The following is a 22980-nucleotide window of genomic DNA, read 5'->3' as shown; positions in this document are numbered from 1 at the left end:
TCGTGTGTGTGCAGTGGTTTTGCATTTATGGCCAGCGACTCCTTTGCAGCATTACCTAAGATGTTTAGAGAGACTGCTATGGACAGTACACAAAAATCGATTGATAGTTTTCTCATCGCTTCAAATGGCATAAGTAGTTCTGTGAATATGGGTGCTGTACAAGGAAGAGATGAAGTACAAAATGATGAAGTAGTATCTGGGATATACAATAAATGGCAGCAGGATCGGAAGTTGTGGCAACAAAATCCTTTTGCACGTATTGGTAAGAAAATGGAGACCATGGTGGCACCTGAAATTCGGGACTTATATGCACAAATAGAAAAATTGTTGTTTAAAGAGACTTCAGTATTTCTAAATCTACAAAGCCTACAGTGGTATGAGGAGTTAGATATTACTCTGAGGGGGTTGCGGAGTATTAAAAATCCTTCTACCCTTTTCGACCTTACCAGCTCTGATGATAAGCAATTCCATGATAGATGGCTAGCAGCCGCCCATCGGTGTAGTAAAGAATGGGTCCGGATACTTATAGAAAGAGATGTATTGAAAAAGCATAAGTTAAGGGAGGAGATAAAAAATATGTGTACTGAAATTTCTAATAAGATCAAACATGATGAACTTCAACAGTTTCTAGTTAAGACGAACAAACAATTAATTGTGTATGAGTCTGAGCTCATTGACCGAAAGAAAAGTAAGTTACACAGAGATCTTCGCGATTATGAAAATAAGAGGGCGTTTCTACTATCGACCAATCCTAAAGCACGACGACAACGGGTGCATTTTGAACGTAGAGAGAAGGGTGCGGAAGCAGAAGGAGCAGCGTGTGTTTCAGCGGAAAGCGGTTTATCGCATACAGAGGGGGATACAGATGGTGAAGAGTATCCAGCACTTCCCAAACCGGGGAACTACAAGGGATTGAATTCATTTCAGGACAACCATTTCAGTCGGAAACGGAGTTGGAATGGACAGGGGTACAATGGGGAAGGCTATGGAAAACAGCGTTCGAATAAAAAGGGTAAATGGGACGGACAATGGGACTAAAATCACTTGTGTTTATGATAATTCGTCTAATTGTGAGTATGTGATAAATTTATCTGGTTGCAATTTATCGCAATGTGCTTTAAATGTCTTAAACAGAGGATTAAAATTTGTACCCACAGTTATTCCTAGGGTACATGTGTTAAAGGCTGATATATTTCACTTTACTCGCAAATTATATTTAATGGATTTGTTTCATTATTCAAATAATGATTCTGCAACAAGTCATTGTGGGGTTAGTAATGATGTTTTAGTTAAAAATACAGACGAGGAATTTTTTTCGTGTAATTCAGAATTAGATATAAGTGAGCATAATGAGTTTGATACTAGTACAATTCAAACTGTTAGTACTTTTATGCCACCACAAAGTAATGATAACATCAGATATTTTCATAAGTCATTAACCCATAATGTGGAAGCGGAATTTGAAAAATTAAAACGAAACAGAAAAAGGGTAAAGTATAATCTTTCTAAAACAGAATGGGAATGTTTAAATGTTTTGAGCCGGGACAACAATATAATATTCAAACCTTCCGATAAAGGAGGGAAATTAGTTATATTAAATGTGGTTCAATATTTAGATATGTGTTATGAACATTTGAAGAATGAAGAAGTATATGAAAAAGTAGTGATTAATGATTATTTGGAAGCTCAAAAGAACTATGAGCATGTTATTGATAAAGGCTATAGATTACAGTATTTTTCTTATAAAGATATAAAAGAGAAGTTTAACATCAATGCCCCTAGAATGCCATGCTTTTATTGCATACCTAAAATACGTAAGAACATCTTTCCCCCACCAGGACGTCCGATAGTCTCAGCGACAAATGGTTTTCTAGAAAATATTTCAAAGTTTTTGCATATGTATTTGATGCCAGTTGTGTGTAAGCTACCATCTTATATTAAATATATTTTTGATTTGATAACGAAAGTAAAGGACATATGCTGGCAAGATAACATGCATTTTATAGTAATTGATGTGGTTAGTTTGTATACTAACATAAAGCATGAAGATGGAAAGGCAGCCATTAAGTATTTCATGGGTGATGCGGATGTAGTCAAATATATATTAGAACTATTTGATATATGTTTAAACAACAATATATTTGAATTCAATGGATCTATCTATAAGCAGAAGCAGGGAACAGCGATGGGGGCGGCTTTTGCCCCCAGTTATGCAAATGTATTTATGGGGCATTTTGAGAGCAGATATATATATATATATATATATACTAACTCTTTTTTCAAAAAATATGTGTATAGATATTATCGTTTTATTGACGATTTGTTGTTCATTTGTCAAGGTGAACAACAAGAAGTGCAAAAGTTTTTGATGGAAATACAGGTTAATACTATGGGCATAAAGTCTGATGGACTGCAAAATGGGCAGAAAGTGCAATATTTAGATATTTCATTAATAGGACATAAGGAACAAAAGTTAGAATATCAAATTCATAGGAAATTTCAAGGGGCTGGTTCTGTATTGCATGGTACTAGTCATCATCCAGCACATATTATTAAAGCAATTCCATATACAGAGTTTAATAGGGTGAACAGATTGTGTAGTAACCCTATTACTAAAGAAAGGGAATATACAAAAAGTTATAACAAATTTAAAGTGAGAGGGTATGAGGAATATAATCTTAAGGAAAGTTTGAGGAAGGTTAAAAATCATGGCAAACAAAATAGAGGGGGAACATGGAATACACCCCAGGAGTCTAAAGATGTTGTGTACTTTGTGTCTACTTTTTCTGTATTAACAGATTATATTAAGGAACATGTGACATATAGTTGGAATTTATTAAAAAAAGAAGTGGATTATTTGTCTGAAAAAAATATTAGTTTCTCATACAAGAGGGGGAGAAACATTCAAGATTTTTTGGTACATAGTCGGTACAAAATGGCCAATATGTTGTTGCATACACAAGCTATTCATCAAGGAACTAAAAGATGTGGTAAATGTACCATCTGCAGGTTTATTGTACAACAATTTGACAAAATTAATGGTATTCCTGTTACCACGAGGGGAACATACAACTGCAATTCAGCAGCAGTCATCTATGGAATTGAGTGCCCATGTAAAAAGTTTTACGTGGGGGAGACTAAAAGAACTTTAGCTTGTAGAATCAAGGAGCATGTCAGAGACATTATAAATAGTAAGGAAACTAGCCCGCTGGCTGTACATTTTCATAATCAACATGGAGGAAATAAGGAGGGCCTGAGGGTCACAGTGTTAGATAGTATTGAAAATACCAAATATTTAAATGACAAATGTATAAAACAAATTTTAAGGAAAAAAGAATTATATTTTATATTAAAATTTAATACACTTAAACCAAATGGATTGAATTATGACTGTTCTTGGAAAAGTTTACTTTAGAAACTGTAGTTTTGTAAACTCATAGTTTTTTAGATGTTTTATTTTTTTATTCTTGGTAAATTGGGTTTAATTGAATAATTGATTGTATTTGATTTGGGAAGGGTTGAAAGTACTATATAATGAGATGTGAAAGTTAGTGTGATGAATCTTTTACTCTGTAAAGGCTATTTTGCCGAGGCGCTAGAGATTAGAAGACCAGTATCTGTACATTTTGTATCTGTGAAATTATTGTATCTCAAGTGGATTAAATTCTTCAAAGGTTGCTGCAGAGTCCTTTTTTGTGGTATAGTAAGGAATTGTTCGTGTGTGTGCAGTGGTTTTGCACATATAAATAGTTTGCACTCATGGCTAAATCTTCATACAAAGATGTTAATACTTTAAATAAAAGTTAAGTACTGCATCTGGGCCTGGGGTTTTCCAGTTGTAGTCTTTTCTTAACTTTATTTCAATTTCTCTGGCTGTTACTTCATTTCATTTCATATCCTGTATCTTTCAACTTCTTATTCTTTCTTTTAGTTCTTCTATCCATTTAGCATCTTCGTTATGTTCCACAGGATCTTCCTAGATATTTCACCAAAATGCATCTAATTCTTTTTAGGTGGTCTTTCAATTCCTTTTGCCTTGTTTCCAAATTCTCTGTAGTACTTTTTGGGGTCACTAATAAATTACTTATTTTGTACTTTTCCTTTATATTTATCTGTGTATCTTCTAAGTTTTTCTGCCTGTGCTGAGATTTTTAGTTTGTTATTTGCAACAGTGTAACATAGATCCTGATCTGTTATAATACTGCACATTGCTTTTATCATGTCTGTCTTTCTGAGTATTTTTGCTGATCTGTTCCCTCTTCTATACTCTTCCAACAGGGACACTTCTTGTCTTAATTGCTTTATAGTTTTCTCTATTTGATACTTCCACAATGGTATTCGATTTTTCCCCTTCCTTTCCCTTACTACCCAATGTTCTTGTGGTAGAATTTTATCTGTTATTAATTTATGCGTACGGTAATGTATCCTATTTACTACTGTTATATTACATGGATCTCTAAGGATAGTGTTAATTACTGTATTTATTTATTTTATCAAATTTCTGATTTTTTTGGTTTTATTGACCTTCTGCAATTTGTTTCTTTCATTGATCTTAATAGGACTATCTCGATTCAATCAAGCAACTCTTCTCTTAGCTCATTTTTTTCTAAACTGAGGGCACATTTTTTGCTCTCCATTTCCTGCGAGCATTCTATAGAAACTTCTATAGCATCTTCCTGTGGCACATTCTGATCAATTTCATCCTGTCATCCATTGCTCTGTCATATGGGAACTCACTGGCCTATCACTCCTTAAGATTGACACGTCAGAGTTGCCAGTTTCCTGTTCCTTCCCTTGATGTCAGCTTCAAGTGAATGTTTATACTGGTTTCCCATGGAAGACTCCAAAATATCTTCACATGGTAACTGGCCAGCTGCTTCCTGTTCCACTGGTTTCTCCTTAACTTGGATTTCTATTGCTCTGTCCTGCTGTGGTGCTTTCTGAGTTAGATTTTCTACACTGAATCCTTCACTTCACAGGTACTCCATAACCTCAGTTTCTATTTCTTTAACATCTCCATTACTAATCTTCTTTTCTACTTTTCCTCTTTGTCTTCTTACTCTTTGTATTCTAAAGTTTTCCATATCCAGATTCTTTTGCCTGTATTTCTCTTCAAATAACTTTGGTGCTGCTCTTTTTGTATTGATTAGTTTTGCTTTCTCCTTTGCATAAATATTTCACTATATTAAATTTCTTTTTCTTTCCCATGTCCATATTTCTTTTTCAGATGTCTCCTGATCTTCCTGTTTCTCCACACATTGGAAACTTGTTTCTTTCATGCTGTGATGTAACCTGTGTTAGACCTTCTACACCAATTCCTTCACTTCACAAGCACTCCATAACTTCAATTTCTATTTTTTTTAACTTCTACTTTACTAATCTTCTTTTCTACATTCCCTTCTTGTGATATTATTTTTTTATTGTGAAATTTTCCATATCTGAATGCTTTTGCCTATATTTCTCTTTGAATATCTTTGGGACTGCTTTTTTATATTGATTAATTTGGCTTTTGACTTTGCATAAATATTGCACCATACCAAATCTCTCTGGCTCAGTGTAGGTGGCTCCATTAACAATGAGCTTTGCACATAATTGTGTATTGCCTCTGTGACTGCAGACTTAATCAAAGAATACCTTGTGGTTGTCCTTGGTGTGGAAGGCCAGATTTACCTCTAATTTAGCTTTGCTAGACTTAATTTGTCATATGTTTTCTCCAAGTCTTGGAATGTCCAGTTGGACTCTTTCCTCATCTCTATCTTCTTCTCAACTATGAATGAAGAACAAAAACTTCTGACTCTCCATGTTACATAAAATAATTTATTCGAAAAAGAAAGGACAAACGGTGAGCGCTTTCGCGTATGCTATGATACGCTTCTTCAGACAATGTGCAACTAAAAACAGTCAGCATATTTATAGGGAGGCATAGCTTAATAGGTGTGTTTAATTAATCAATTAGCTGATAATTCAATTAAAACTGATCATTTTATATAAAAGATTTTTAAAGCCACACAACAAACTGCAAACGGAAAAGAAGCACTGAACACAGTAAATCATGCATATGTTTAAATACATTTAAAATCATCTGAGGTTCACTTAAATATATATCTATTTCATGTATAACGTTGTATACAATATATATTTGTCTTTTTTCAAACCCTTTCATGAAACAACATTTGTCATATGGTGATTATTTGTATTGTAAATATTTAAAGTATTAAAATATTAAAAAATTTAAGAAATTTTTAGTATGTGTAAATAGTCAATATTTCAACATTTTAAAATTACATTTTAAACAATAAATATATATATAATGAATTAAATAAGTAAATAGATTGGTATATATATAAATGAAAATAAATGAGTGAATAAGCATAAAATGATAATAAAATAATGGATAAACCAATGAAGTTTTATGGTGTCAAGGAAGTCTGAAGTAACATTCTTATCTAGACATTCATACTAATCATGTACATCATATAATAACAAGGTGCTATAGATAAATATGAATGTGGAACATTTCATAACCAGCAGAGTTCTAAGATTGTCAATTATAAAGTTGATAATAAATTATTATTATTTATATAAATTAATCAAATAATTAATTGATAAATAAATAAATATATTTATAAACTTATTTGAAAACCACATTTCAATAAAACATTAAAAAGAGAAAAAAGTAAAATGTACCAATGTACAAGTATAAAGATGAAAATATGTATAGATAAATGTTCATATAATTTATAAGTCTTAAAGACTTTAGGAATAATAATAGAAATATGTTTCAAGAATATTTCAAAATCCATATATTTTTTTTTTTTTATATATTTTAATACCAACTATAATTCATCAACCAATAAACAATCTGTTTTGTGAAGATATAAATAACAAATAAATAAATAAATAAATAAATCAATATTTCATGCATTTAACATACTTAATGATAAAAAAATGCTATATAACACTGAATAAATAAAATATGGTGGTCACAAAAGTAAAAATAATAAAACATGAAGCAATAAAATTATCTCCGATTGTTAAGAAAATATCTTATTGTGATATAATTATTTAGTCCTGGAGGGCAGTGGCCTCTAAGTCTGAGAATCCATTTCAATTCATTTAATTCAATCAAGTTTATATAATCACCACCTCTAGCATTAGCTTCCACAATTTGCAATACTCTAAACACAAAGGAATGCAATGGATTGGATATAATATGTTTAGCTCGGGCGTTTAACTCATTTTTCTTTTTAATATCGTACTGGTGATTATATATTCTATTTCTCAATTTCCTTTTGGTGAGGCCTATATAAAATGCAGGGCAGCACTCACAAGTGGCCAGATAAATTAGGCCTGAAGTATCACAAGTAGCCCTGAATCTTGGTTTAAAAACATAGTTAAACTCTGGATGTGTAAAATCTTGCAGTTTTGTGATAAACTTACAATAATTACAATGTTGATAAGAATAAGTTCCAAAAGAATGTGTTGACTTTTGCAAAACATTATTAATCAAGGCTGGTCTGTCACACAGTAAGGATTTCAGATTTTTATTACTCCTGTAGATTATGTGAGGACTGCTGCCTACTATCTTTAGTGTAGATTCATCTGTCAGTAGGACTTTCCAGTTGTTAAATAGTATTTTCCTAATGTTCTGAAAATCATTTGTATAAGTTGTAATAAAGGATACTTTCTCCTTGTAATTATATGCATCACTTTTGAAAGCAGGGAGAAAATAATTGCTTTTTATATCATTCAGTTCTGAATTTTCTTGAAACAAAATATTATTCCTAACTTTCATTATTAGATCATAGTCATAACCTCTTTCTAAGAACATATCTACCATGTTATCTGCTTCTCTTTTTAAATCATCTATATCAGTACAGATTTTACTTAGTCTAGTGAATTGACTTCTTAGTATTCCTTTAAAAATGTGCCGCGGATGCATACTATCGTATTTCAGGATTGTATTCCTCCAGCATTTTTTCTTGTATAATGTGGATACTAATCTTCCTTTCCTGATGTTCAAACTAACATCCAGGAAATTTACTGATAAATATGATGTTTCAACTGAGAATCTGAGAAATGTAGTGGTGGTTTCTAAATGTGTTTTAAAGGAGGAAAACTCTTCTATAGAGCCATCCCATACGATTAAAATGTCGTCCACAAAACGCCTATAGACTAAAACTTTGTTAAATAAAATATGTTGAAAAACATGATTCAATTCCCAGTGATGCACAACTAAATTAGCATATGTGTTTGCACAGGGGGTACCCATAGCCACACCACACGTCTGTAGGTATAGGTCACCCCCAAATGCAAACACATTTTTATATTCTTCTCAACTATCTGTCTCTCTGTAAACATTGGGTCATTTGTGCTGCATCCTGATTTAAATTTGAACTGCTCTTAGGTTCATAGGTGTGTACTAGGCTAATGGCCCTGGAGCCTTTACAAGCCTTGCTTATAGGATTACCCTGGCATTGTGCCACCTGACCATAGCTCCCAGTGCCTCTGTCGAGTAGAGCCACTGGAGTGATCCCTTGGGTGAATTTTCTATTTCCCATCCACTCATCAAGATTTCTCTTGAAGAGGGCCAGTGTGGTGCTCTGTTTGACATGTATGGGAAGTCTATTCCATGGCATGGGCAGTCTCTGGGTTATGAACCTGTCCCTCCAGCATGTTCTGTTGATTGTGGTAATGAGGTTGAGGTCTCTGGAGTGTGTGGTGTGCAGGGATTGGGATTTCTTTAGATGTAGCATTTCTAACAGAGCTGGGTCAGACATGTCTTTGTAAGTCAAGCAGAGATTGTCTCTAAGTAGGTGATATGAGACAGAGAATAGTTGTAGTTTTTTTGAGTATGCCCATATAGGACAAGTGTTTAAGATCTAGGATCCTCTTTGTGAGGTACTTTTGCAGCCTCTCTAGTTGTTGCAGGTGTCTAGTGAGGTACATGCCAAATGGGGCATTGTACTCAATGACTGGCCTAATGAGGGAAGAGTAGAGGGAGACAGTGACCTCTTTCTTCCTGGATGGAAAGCTCTTAGTAATGAAAAGTGCCACATAGAAGGACTTCCTGACCACAATGGTGATGTGGTGGTCAAAAGAGAGGTTGCTGTCAACCTGTGTTCCCAGATCTCTTATAACACCTTCTGTGTTCAGTGGACTACCATCGATGTGGTAATTCATGGGAACTGGGTTTTTCCCAAAGGGGATGACGACACATTTTTTGGCATTGAGCTTAAGGCCATGGTTCTGACACCAGTCATTGATCTCAGTGAGGCTTTTCTGTAGGATGTCAACATCACTTGGGGAGTTAATAATAGTTTCCAACTTGCAATTGTCTGTGAACTTTGTCAGCCAGAGTCCCTTTGTGTTGGCCTGGACTTCAGAAAAGTAGATAACAAACAGCAGGGGACCCAGCAATGAACCCTGTGGGACTCCACTCATGACTGGTCAGCAGTCTGACTTGGAGCCAGCTACTTTCACACTGTGGGCTCTGTCTGTGAGCCAGTTTGCAACCCACCTAGTAATATAGGGGTTGATGCTTAGCTTAGTGAGTTTTTCTTTGATTCCTGTGTGGGGAATGGTATCAAAGGCCTTAGCTAGATCAAGGTAGGCTGTATGAACCATCTTGCCTTCATCCACAGCTCTGGAGACTGACTCAAAGAAGTCGACCAAGTTGAGCAAGCATGATCTATCCTTCACAAAACCAAACCATGTGGGATCCAGAGTAGGGTTACCAACTGTCCAGAATTTTTCTGGACAGCCCAGAATTAAGGGACACTGTCAATGACATTGAAGAACAGAAGAATATGTTTGATTGTGCACAGTAATATTGTATGACAAATCCCTTGAGGGGAGGTTAAACACACACATCTATTCTGCATGCATTTTGCTTTCAGATGCATGTCCAGAATTCTTGACATGAAAAACTAGCAACCCTAATCAAGAGGTTGGATATTCCCTATATCCTTGTTTATTAGGTCCATGATGATGCATTCCATAGTTTTGCATATTAGACTCATCAGGCTAATGGGGTGATACTTCCCAGGGTTTGTAGTCACTTGTTCTTTGTGGAGAGGGATGACTGTAGCAGTGCACCATTTGGTAGGGGCAAAGCCTGAGGTGAGGCTGTTATTGAACAGGGCACATGGGTGAGGTGCCAGTTCACTCTGTAGTTCATGTAGAACACAGGCAGGGATGTTGTCAGGCCCCATAGAAGCTGTATTCTTGGCCTTGGACAGTGCTATTTTAACTTCTGCAGCAGTAATACTGGATTCCAGGCAATCTACTGGTATTGTGATTTGTCCTTCAGAGGAGAGGGGGTAAAGTTGGCACTGAGTCTGTCAGCCAGTATATTGACAATATCTGTTGGCTTGATATAGGAGGTACCATTGTGCAGTAGCTCAGAGCAAATCTGGGTATTGCCATGGAGATTCTTTACATAACTATAGAAGGTCTTGTGGTTGTCTTTACTATCTGCTCCAATTCTGTTTTCATAGCAAGGTTTAGAGGATGTGATGAGGGATCTCAACTTTTTGTTGAGGCTGATAAGGGAGTTTTTCCAGTCTTGTGACTTCACCTTATTCTGCATCACTTTCCTCCGTCTGTTGTAGAGTTTGTTTATGGTAGGGGACCACCATATTGGCTTCCTTTTTTGGAGGACAGCATCTTGGTTCAATTGGGTATGGCAAGATCCATGCCTTTATGTACGTGTTCATACAGTGCATTGGTGTATGATTCGGCAGTCATACAACTATTCTCCATTTGCTTGGGTGCCATGAAGTTAGCCACCTCTGTTTTTAGGAGCCCAAAGTTAGATTTGGAGAAGTTTTTCATGGTGGTTACCTTTGCGGGGGTGGGGTGGGAGCGATGTGGATTTCCAAGGTGATTAGTTTGTGGTCGGATCTAACCAGGGAGGAGTTGATTATTGGTGTAGAGCAATGGTTGCCCATGTTAGTAATGACCAGGTCAAGGATGTTGCTACCTCTAGTGGAGGTAAGAATGAGCTGGTCCAGGGCATTGGAATTAATGAGTTCCAGGAAATGCTGGGCAAGTGTATTGGTACATGAGTAGTTTTCCCAGTTAATGTTAGGTTGGACCCTAATATTCTCCAGGGTGCTTAGGAATGTGGAGTGTGAGTCTTGGGACATGGTTGGGGACCTATAACAGGCTATGACCTGAAATGCTGTCTTACCCAATGTTAGCTGCACTTGAAGTATATCTGATGTGTTATGTTGGGCTACCAGTCTGGAGGTGTGTGCATCCTTTATGAATATGGAAACACCACCACTTTTGGATCTTCAGTCCAAGTTCTGGGGCCGAAAGGTGTGGAATGAGTTATAGCCTGGTAGTGCAGGGGTGCCTTCCGCTGCCTTGAACCAGGTCTCTGTTACAGCACAAATGTCAATGTTCTCCATTTTAAGGAGTGCTTCAAGTGAGCGCATTTTGAGATTTAGACTTCCAACGTTGAGCAGCATGACCCTCAGACTGCATTTGTTTGTAGCTGTTACAGTGGTAATTTGGTCTTTGGAACACTGCCTAAAAAGGCACTATATGGGTGGCAAGAGCCTTGGTCAGTATCCAGAAGCCCAGGGGTGACAGATGCAGGCCATCTTTGGCAAAGCATTGAGGTCTGTGAATTGTGTCATCCCAGGCAGACAGATATTGGATCCCATTAGAATGACACCAGAAACTTAGCCAATTGTTGAAATCAATCATTTTCTGCTTGTAATGTGGTATCATTCTGGGTGATGGTAGGATGCTGCTCAGGGCTAGGGTCATACCCGCCTGGGCTACATAATCCAAGAGCTCCTCCATGTCTGTTTTCATGTAGTCCAGGGAGGTACATCTCGGGTCATTCAGACCCACATGTACAATGACAGAGTAATGTTTGTACCTGTTGTTGAGTGACCTGAGTGCATGCGTTATGTGGTGGATCCTGGCACCTGACAGGCAGCTGATTGTTACTTTCTCCTTATTCAACCTAGTGAGTGGGACATCAGTGTTCCTCATTATCGAGTCACCTATGACTAGTGTGTTGAGCATGCTGTTTTGCATTGGGGGCTTTGGTTGAGTGGCACACTGTTTAGGAGAGTTATGTGTCTCGTGATTAGTGTTGTGTTTACTTTCTAGTGCTCTGCATATTCATTTATCAGTCACCCTCTCCAGAAATTTCATGCAGTGTTACAGGAGTCTGATACCTCTGTACTGCCAACAGTTGTGAATGTTCCTTTGTTCTTGAACACTAGCACTAGTATGCTTATTCTCCAATCCTGTGGGAAACACCTTTCTTTTCATATGGCTATGAATGCCCTCAGGAGTCATTTCTCTCCTAACTCACCCAACACCTAGATCATGTCTGCCATGATCTCATCCAAGCATTTTGCTTTCACTCACCACATTTTCCTTAGAGCTGTCCTTACTTAACTTTCCATATTGCTTTGATATAATGAAGCATTTATGAAAACACAGAAATTTAGGGAAGCAATGTATATTATAGAAATTAACTAATGGTGCCAATAGTGGATTATTTTGGAAATTAAATATCATAACAGCTAGCTTGTGTCTAATACAAAAAGACTGAACTTGATTTACAGAGTTTATGTCATACTTTTGACTATGTTACATTTGTTTATGTTACTGAAGTGAATTTGGGATTGTGAGAAAAAGAAATGGAAAGGTATATAAAATGCTCTATGTCCCTCTCTATTGTCTTAAATGGTACAATGTTTTCCTGAAGCTATTTACTGATGAAGCATGCAACAGGCAGTGATGTACCATTCAACATGAAGTCTGAGATAACTGTTTCCCTCAGTTAGACCTGTGTACTGGCCGGTGTCAGCAATGTATATCAACAGAATATCAGCAGTATTAAAGTAAAAATCCTGGCTTTATAATGTAGATAAAGATTAAACCCCATCTTGATTGAAAGCTGGAATTGCTATATGCTGTGTATGTACACACACACACACACACACACGTACACACACACACACACACACACACACACACACACACACACACACACACACACACACACACACACACACAGCTTACATAAATTGCCACCTATTTCCAGAACTATTGAATTGTAGCCACCAGCTGACTTATGAGATGAACTGTATAGAATTGCTTTTGATTTATTTTTGAGTAAATGGTGGGTCTGTCTGTGCAACCATTTTTGAACATTATTTTCATTCTTCACTGAACAGTGCAAGCAATGCTATTCTTTTGTCATTTTATATTGAGCTAGTACTACGTTTGAGGCATCTAAATCAACAGACTGAAATGTTTTATGGGAAAAATGATTTTGCTGCTGTAGTTATTATTTTAGGTAATTCATCTTTGTACTGCTATGTTTTATCTTACATTATATTTTATGTGTTTTGAACATAGAACATTTCTCATTTGGTGGTTTGAACTCTAGAAGTGTTTTTTGGGTGAAAAAATGAACTCATTAATTTGCTGTCTAATGGCTAAATGAGTGACCATTTACACAGGACTTTGCATACTTCATTGCATTCAAGCCCCCCCCCCCCCCCCCCCACACACACACACACACACACACTCACAAGGAAACTACAAGGAACTATAAAGGCATGTTTTTGAGGTATTGAGAATATTATTAAAAGTGCCTCACAATGTATTCTCAAATTTCCAGGCAAATCAGTGTTTACTTTTAAATCTATTTTTTTTTTTCATTTGATTCACATGATAAAGATGCTTCCTAAGGTGTTCTGCTGGAAGCCAAAGTACCGTGGAAATCAGCTCACACAGAGATTAATATTTTAAATGATTGTATAAAATTCAACATTTCCCATCATTATTTGCATCAAATCTAACTAATGTATCTGCCCCCTGCAGTGATAGTCTTTCATCATGACATGCCTACAATAGCTCTCTTCATTGACTATGAATGATTCCCTGCAGCATTCTTGTTTTCTCACATTGCTCATTTATTAGACAAGCCTAAAAAGAAATGCTTACAGTTTAGTATAGCCCCAAAGAATAAATTGTATAAAGTTTATTTATGGAAGTTTAACTTACACATCACCTTGGAGTACTATATAGGTTCATAGGTTAATAGGAGATACCTAGACTAATGGATTAAGGGCCATTACAAGCCTATGTAATATAACCTGATTTTACCCAATATATGGCCCCTGGATTTGTGACTATGCCTTGATTATCTTACACACTTCCCCTGTCCATAAGCGACATGTGCACTACCCCAGGTGTGAATCTGTGATTTCCCATCCATTGATCCAAATTGCATTTAAAGCGGGCCAAGGAAGGGCTTTGCTTAATGTGAACTCGAAGCCTGTTCCAAGGAAGGGGGCAATATCTGAGACACATATTTGTCTCTTGAGCATGTTTTACTTGAGCTGCTGACTAAGTTTAGATCCTTAGATCAAGGTGACCCTCATGCTGTTTGACTTGCAGATGTGTAGCAGCTCTCTCAGGGCTGGATTTGTGAGTGCCATGTAGGTCAAGCATATGTTACCTCTCAACAGTCAGTAGCAGACAGAGTAAGGGGATAGACCTTTTAATCTATCTGCATAGGACATGTTGTTTACATCCTGTACTTTCTTTGTGAGGAACCTCTGAGGTCGCTCCAGCTACGGCAAGTCAAGTACATGCCAAATAGTGCATTTTACTCAATTATTGGTCTAATGATGGCTGATTACAGTGGAACTATAGTTTCCCTGGATCTGGATGCCATACCTTTACTTATGAGTTATGCCACATAAAAGGACTTCCTCACCACTGTGGCCACATGACTATCAAAGTTCAGGCTACTATCTATCTGTGTACTTAGATCTCTCACCTTTGAGTTCACTGTTAGGAGTGTGCTATTGATGTTGTAATTGCAGCAGTATTTGACTTCCAAAAAGGTATGATAATGCATTTTTTGCATCTAGTTTTATGTCATGGTTCTGGCACCAATTATCTGTCTGATTTAGACAATTCTGAAAAATATCTACATCACTGGGGAACTCTATAATTGCCCCAAGGTTCCAGTCATCAGCAAACTTTGTCATCCAGAGGCCTTCCACATTAGCCTTGACTTCAGAGAATTATATTCCAAACAGGAGTGGTCCCAGCACTGAGCCCAGTGGCACACCAGTAGTAGCTGGCCTCTTTCTGGATCTGGATTCATCCACTTTAATCACGTGTCCTGTCCAAGAGCCAATTGGCTATCCATCTGGTGGTGTAGGGATTTATGCCTAGTTTTGTGAGTTTATTTATAATACTTGAGTGTTAAATGCCTTGGCCAGGTTGAAGTAGGTGGTATGTACTGTTTTACCCTCATCCATGGCCTTAGTGACTTTTGCAAAGAAACTTACCAGATTCAGTAGGCATGAGCAGCCCTTGACAAAGCCGAATTGGGCCAGTGTTTGGAGGTTTCCTATGTCATCAGCTCTATGATTATTCTTTCCATGGCCTTATATATAACATAAGTCAAACTTATGAGTCTGTAATTTCCTAGGTCAGTAGATGGTCCCCCTTTATGAAGAGCGATGACTGTTGCTATCCTCCACTTTATTATCACAAAGCTAGGCCTGATAAGTTCTGATTTATGCTGTTTAAGAGGCAACCTGATATATCATCAGGTCCCACTGAAGCCATGTTTTTAGCTTTAGAGAGCACAGTGGCAATCTATTATTTGATGATAATTGATATTAAAATGCTGGAGGGTTATTTCCTTGGGAAGAATAGGAGTTGATGGGGAGGTGAAATTTGAGCTGAATTTTGTTGGTCAGCAGATTTGCTATATCTGCCCGTTGAGTATTGGTGATGCCATCTACAACTAATTCAGCACATTGTTGGGTATTACCCTTAAGACTGTGGACATAACGGAAAAAAATGCCTTATTGTTATCCTTAGCTTTGGAGGCTATTTTTACCTTAACATCTGCTTTCAGAGATTTGACTAGTTCATTGATTCACTTGTTTAGACTAATGAGGGACTTTTTGACCTATTGTGCACATTCCCTCTTACTTCTCAACAACATTCAGCTCAAATTTTACTTCCACATCATCTCCTGTTTTACTCCAGGAAATACCCTCCAGCACTCTACCACCAATCATCATCAAACAGTAGATTGCCACTGCACTCTCTAAAGCAGTATGGCACAGGGTTAGCAGAGGTCGAACCGCAAAAAATGACCATCTGAAATATCAATGATAGGTGAGGAAGTAAGAGTGGAGACGTAGTGGACAAGTACAGTTCGGCCATTGGTTTTAGGTAAATAAATTGGTTTCCCTTGTACACAGCTTTGAGATTGCTTCACAGTGTAGTGCACATAACCGTGCAATAGTATAATGCAACATTTGGCCTGAGCTAGGAGTGAAGTAGCAAGAGTAATTAAGAAAGGATATAAGACCATAAAAAAGAAGCCTGAACAATAAGGGAATGGCACAGGAAGTTTAAATTGAATAAGAAGGGAAGGTACATCTTAATGGGAAGTGAAAATGATATGTTATTAAGTTTATAGGTTCCTAAAGTATATCAGAGGAGCAATTAGTGAAGTTGGGGGATGAAAGAATGGAAAAAATTATCAAGTGTCATTTTTAGCTCTTCAGCAGTATGGTACAGAGTTACTAATTGCATTCAAATCTGGCACTGTGATTTTTATGTAGGAGAATGGTGTTTTTTTTCAGCACACATTTATTTCTTCCTTTTTAATTGTTAGAGCTCTTTGGATTAACTACCTAAGGGCAATTGAAAATAATAATGATCTCTCAGAAAACATCCCCCAGAATAGTAGAATATGCTGTGCTACAAAAGTGCAAAATCCAAACGAGCAACAGCAACAGCAAAATCACAATGGAGCAAGAAGGATGGAATAAGAATGAAAAAAAAAAAAAACAAAGAAGAGTATGAGGAGAAAAGCCTAGCAGTAACACAAAAGTAAAGGAATAAAAGAACAGAAAATGAGTTAAATACAGTGAAAGTGGTCCCCCTTTATGCAGAAGGATGACTGTTGCTATCCTCCACTCTATTGGCGCAAAGCATGTCCAGTGCCTTTGGTTAAATAGAGATTTTAAAGAGCATGATAAGTCCTGATTTATGCTGTTTAACAGGCAACCTGGTATATCATCAGGCCCATGGAAGATGTGTTTTTAGCTTTAGAGAATGCAGTGGTAATCTAGTCTTTGATGATAATTGGTGGTAGAGTGCTGGAGGGTATTTCCTGGGGGAGAACAGGGGGTGATGGGGACGTGAAAATTGAGCTGAATTTTGTCAGCCAGCAGATTTGCTATATCTGCTGGTTGAATTTGGTTGATGCCATCAAGAACTAATTCAGCACATTGCTGGGTATTGCCCTTAAGACCGTGGACATAAATGAAAAATGCCTTATGGTTATCCTTAGCTTTGGAGGCTATTTTTACCTCAAACTCTTCTTTCAGTGACTTGGCTAGTTCCTTTGTTCACTTTTTAGATTAATGAGGAACTTTTTGCTCTGTTGTACACATTCCCTCTTAATTCTTGACATGATTTTCTTTCTTTTGTTGTACAACCTTTTAATACCAGGGGTCCGCCGAGGTGGCTTGTTTTTGCAGTTAGTCCTGGGTTTATTTCAGTATGATACTGCTATTTCTATGCAGTCATTTATATGGTCATACAGGGCTTTTTGTATGCCTCTGTATAGGTTTCTGCATTTTCTGGATTTGGGGGAGCTTGGAAACTAGTTATGCCATCCCTTAATGGGGGCAATTTACCTTAGATAAGTTCTTAAAGCTTTGAAGGTTATGTGGGGGGACTAGTTTTACCTTTATTTCAAGGGAGACTACTTTGTGATATGTTCTTACCAGTGAGGGCATCACACTTGGGGGTTGCAACACTTTCCTATGTTTGTGAGTACCATATCTAGAATATTTGTTCCCCTAGTGAGAGCACAGACTAGATGCTCCAGGGCATTTGAATTTTTATACTCAAGAAATCTTTGGGCCTGCATGTTAGTAGTTGGGTATGTCTCCCAATTAATGTAGAGGTAGTTGAAATCACCCATGAGTATGGCATTAGGCTGGATGGTGAGTGACTCTAGGAACTTTGTATGGGTTACCTAGTTTATAGTGGGGGACCTGTAGCTAGCAAGAATTTGGTAAATGATTTTTCCCATGGTTCATTGGACATGGAGTAACTCAAGCATGTCATATTGTTTGACCGGGTTCCTATTACGTTATCGAAATCATGAAACATCGAACACTACAAGATCAAACTTGTATGTTTGATGTTTCATAATTTCGGATACGTAAAAAAAATAAATAAAAACAAAAAACATAAATCAACTGTTGTAAGCAGGAGGCAAGCCCCCCTGCACCCCTCACGTGTATATTTCCCATGGAAAGGGAATATTTCCCTTTACTGCACTGTAATGAGATCTCAGAGTTGGTATATTTAAAGAGTGGGGGGTGTTGGGGGCACAACCCCCCACATGGGGGATGCAGGGAGGCTTGCCCCCCTGCTTACAACAGTTATTTAACTGTTGACCTTTTTTTTCTTTTTTTTTAGTACACATTGTTGAAACTTCGATTAACTGTGTTCGATGTTTACAGTTTAGAAGTTTCAGCAATTCGATAATGTAATAGGAACTCATTTGAACAGCCTTGAGGGGTGCTTATCCATACACCTCCACGTTAGTTTTTTCATTTTCAGTGGGTGGTCAGAACGTATAAAAGGCATTATAGCCATCTATTGCTGGAGTGCTTTCTGTGGCTTTGAACCGTCTTTCAGTAACTGCCCAGATGTCAGCATTATCCAGTGTGAGGAGAGTTTTCAGGGAGTGCATTTTCTTGTTGAAACTCCTAGCATTGAGCAGTACTACCTTCAGCTTGTCCTGAGTAGCTTTATAAATTACTGGGCAGAAATACAACCAGTATGCATTACATTTGGTTTAAGAATTAAAATAGAATTTTTAAGCTGATTTCTCCTAAATGGATGATTCTGAATAATGAAGTACACAGTTTCACAAAGTGGTCATTCTTAAATATGGATGTGTACCTTTAGTTAGCATAGCAGCTATTGGTTTTAAATAAAAAGTGTAAACTAGATTATGCAATTGTGGTAATAAAAACAAATGCACATCTGCAGTAACACAGCTCGGTACCAATAATCAAACTAACATAAACTGTTATAAAACTAAAGGAGACCAAGTAATCTCCATATTAATTAAATAGAATCACAGCATTTATATATATATATATATATATATATATATATATATATATATATATATATATATATATATATATATATATATATATTTATATAGTGTTTCCTGCTAGAAGTGAACTAATTTTGAATGTACAAAATGGGGATATACATCCTACTTTAAAAAAAAAAAAAAACAAACATTGTACATATTTATCTCTGATGTAGCTGTCTTTTGAATGATCAGAGATATGGTTGAATACCACAGAAGCAATGTTTCTGATCTCTAGCTTTATGTGGAAACTTTTTCTCAACAGTCTCTTTGAGAATTTGTCTGACTACATCAAATTTCTCACTGACACCATTCCTCCTGATTATTTAACTGTGCTCATTAAAGTGCAGAAGGGGCATACAGCCTTTGACTCTTCCAGAAGGGCATTTACGCTCTAAGCATCAAATCTTGCTCTCTGCCTTTTCTCTCTCTGTCTCTCTCTCTCTGTCTCTGTCTCACTCTCTCTCTATGTATGTCTGACTTTTTCTTACACTTTTTATCTTTTTTACTTTAGCTGCTCTTGTCACTGTCTGTGACACAAATCTGATAGTATAAATTGCAGCAACGAATGGTGATTGCTGTGACTTAGCAGATTAGTAGAGAGGACCTGTGCTATGAGTGATAATGATGTTCATCCTGAATTTGTGTGTTTGATCACCTCTGACTGCCTTTGCATACTATAAGATACTGATTAAGTCCCTTAACCTGCAGCCTTCTTAAATCACCCTTACAAACAGGCAATTGTGCTTACATAGTTAACAGCAAATAAAATTGATGATTAGAGAGAGAAAAATGTCTTGTGAGGTTATTATATTTTAGTGAATAAAATAACTGAAAACAAGCATGCACAGCGTGGCATGGTATGTGAACACACTGGAGACTGCTCTGTATACAAACGACATAAAATCAGAGACCTGAATTTGCACGCAAGTTAGGCTGCATGTATTTATTTTGACAGCTGCATGGTGGTTGCATAGACAAAACCTAAAGAGCATAAAAGAGGATAGACAATGATCTTCAATGGAACTGAATTCCATGTTCTAGGTCCCTACTAGGAAAAAAAACCTTTTTGAATCTTGAAAATTAAAAAAATGGCATCGATAGAACAATGATGATTGTAATAGATTATCATAGATACTGGGTAACTGATTTATTTTTGAGGGGGGACTGAGGATTGACAACAGTTATATTAAAAACTTTGTATAGAAAAGGGATAAAGATAGTTTTGCTATTAGTGCTGCTGACAAAATATTTGCCTTGGTGAGGTTGGGATATTGACTCTCAGAATGAACAGACTTACATGTATGTCCACGGATTTTGATTAGCAATGTTCAAAGCCTGTTGAAGTTACTAGAGGATGCTGAAGTCACATCTGGGAACCATATTCTAGGGCAGACAGGAGTGCATCTTCTGTAATGGTATCTTGCCTCAGGTGAAGAAAGATGGGAGACTTTATGGCTGATGGCTAGAATGCTGCAGTCTGAACTAACATAACCGAACATTTAAAATGGTGGATTGAGTGCAAAGCACCTCATAATGGTGCAGTAACAGACAGATTAGTTGTGACATGGGATGGGTGCCTGCCTGTACCAAATAGTATGTTTTTTTTTCTTGACATTGAATAATAAATTCAATGAGATGAACCAAGGGAGGACTGAGATGAAGTAGCTGTCTTCTATGCTGCTGACATAGTAGGGGGCTGAATTATAGTTCCAAATAATTATATTATCAGCATAAAATATCATTTGGGTGCTGGGGAGAGAGAGATCTTTGAATGTGATAATTATAAGAAAAGAGTGGGACCAAAAATGGAGCCCTTTAGTTCTACAATTCAAATTTGTTTGCAATGACAGAACATATCCATCTCGGATTTTGAACTGATCACTGACCGGAACAATTATATAGCTAATGGAGATAATATGGGTGACAGCTGACAGTGTGTCAGCTCTGGTAAGAGTAGTAGATGTTTCAAAGGATCAAAGGCTTTGTCTATAAAAACTGCTCTACTGAGTTTGGCTTGCAACGTGCTTTAGTCCTGACAAAAGGTTGAAAATCATGGTAGCCTTTTTTTTCCTACGAAATTTCTAAGGTATTTAAAGCTGAGAATTAGTTTTTTGTCAGAATATTTCAAGGCTTTAGTAGACTTAGAAGACTGTCTAAAATACATTCTGTTTAGTTATTTCTATTGACTGATAACTGGGTAAGTTGACTACTGCAAGATACTTTTAACCCAGGATTTAAGCCATAGAAAACTCTTACAACGAGGAATCATTTACACTGCTATAATGCACTTTAATACAATAAAGTACATTTTTATTTCAAAACAGTACATATATGTTGATGGAGACAGCTGCATGTGTCATGTAAGTAGTTAACAGGGCAGCATCTTTTGTTACTGAAAAATTGTTCTATAATTAAGAACTGACTTGCAGCACCACCCAAAGAACTGAAAAACAGCTATCGAGTTTGACAATCTGACAATCCTTTCTGTGTCCAGACCAGGTGAGAAGGTAAGGTTTCCTGTGCTGGGTCAAATTAAGCCACAAGCTTCAGTGTTGGTGGTGTGACTTTCTCTCATTTCCTTTAAGTTTCAGCTCGTAACCTTTTCTCCCCTAGAATACAATAACTTTAATTTCACAGACTGTGCTGGTATGCCATGGACATAGCACCACAGGATCACTAGTCAACATTGTTTAGGACTGATAATGATCCTTACACATGTGATCACCTGAACTGTTGGCCCCAGAAAGGAATCCTGAGACTTGAATTTTCCATTTCTAGTCTATCTGAATTTGGAAGTTTCTCAAATTACTATTCCATTATAGTTGAGATTCTATCAGCTACAGACAGTAAAGAGAAAGTGGAAATAGACATTAAATAAGAAAAATGTAAGTAATACAGAGAATGCAATAAACAATGATACAGTACCTGACATTTTTTGAGGGAGTCTTCATATGTCTTCAGTAAATATTTTTTGGCTGCTGTGAGAGATGCTTCTGCAGAGATTAGCAGTGAGACTAGCCTTGTGTATGCCTCTCTGTCCTAAAAATATAGATCTGAGACATAAACCCAAACAAAACTGTAAGCTGGTTTGATTGAAAAATGCAGTACAGCAGACATTCACTAGAAGCCTTTTATATGTGCAAAGTAGTTAATTAATTAATTAATACAGAAAAATGTGGAATGAAAGGATGCCATACAATATGCAAGACACAGTCTACTAGGACAAATATATTTTAATACTCATCCATATATTACACAGTCCCAAATACATTTGCTGCATGATGCAATCTCTTTTATATCTCTTTTGGAACAAAACATGTCTTTGTCCCATTTCCAAGAATTCAACATATGCACTACTAAAACTTTAGAATGAAAACCAAATCCAAGATGGAAAAACATCATACAGTATACAAAACATGATGTTAAGGTGTAAACTCTTGAACAGAGAAGAGTGAGAGTAGCATGACCGAGTAACATTTAAATATGTAACGTGATGCTTCTGTAAAAATGAATAGGGTATACGAATAATAGAATATTTGATATGAAAAAAAACACAAGATCTACAAATTGATTAAATATCTTTCGCCATTCCACATCACACTGCCTGTCAAGACCTAGACAAGGTTGCCAAACTGATGCATAATAAAGAATAAACATACTACTTCTGCAGCTTAAATTGACATTCCATCAGCATCAGTTACCTATTCTTCTCTCGCCCCTCACAACATACCCGTGGAGATGTGTAATACATCCTGCTCAGCACAATA

The sequence above is a fragment of the Protopterus annectens genome, chromosome 3.part0, assembly GCF_019279795.1.
Source record: "Protopterus annectens isolate FY-2018-M chromosome 3.part0, PAN1.0, whole genome shotgun sequence".
Taxonomy (NCBI): Eukaryota; Metazoa; Chordata; order Ceratodontiformes; family Protopteridae; genus Protopterus; species Protopterus annectens.
Note: the sequence above shows the minus strand (reverse complement) of the source record.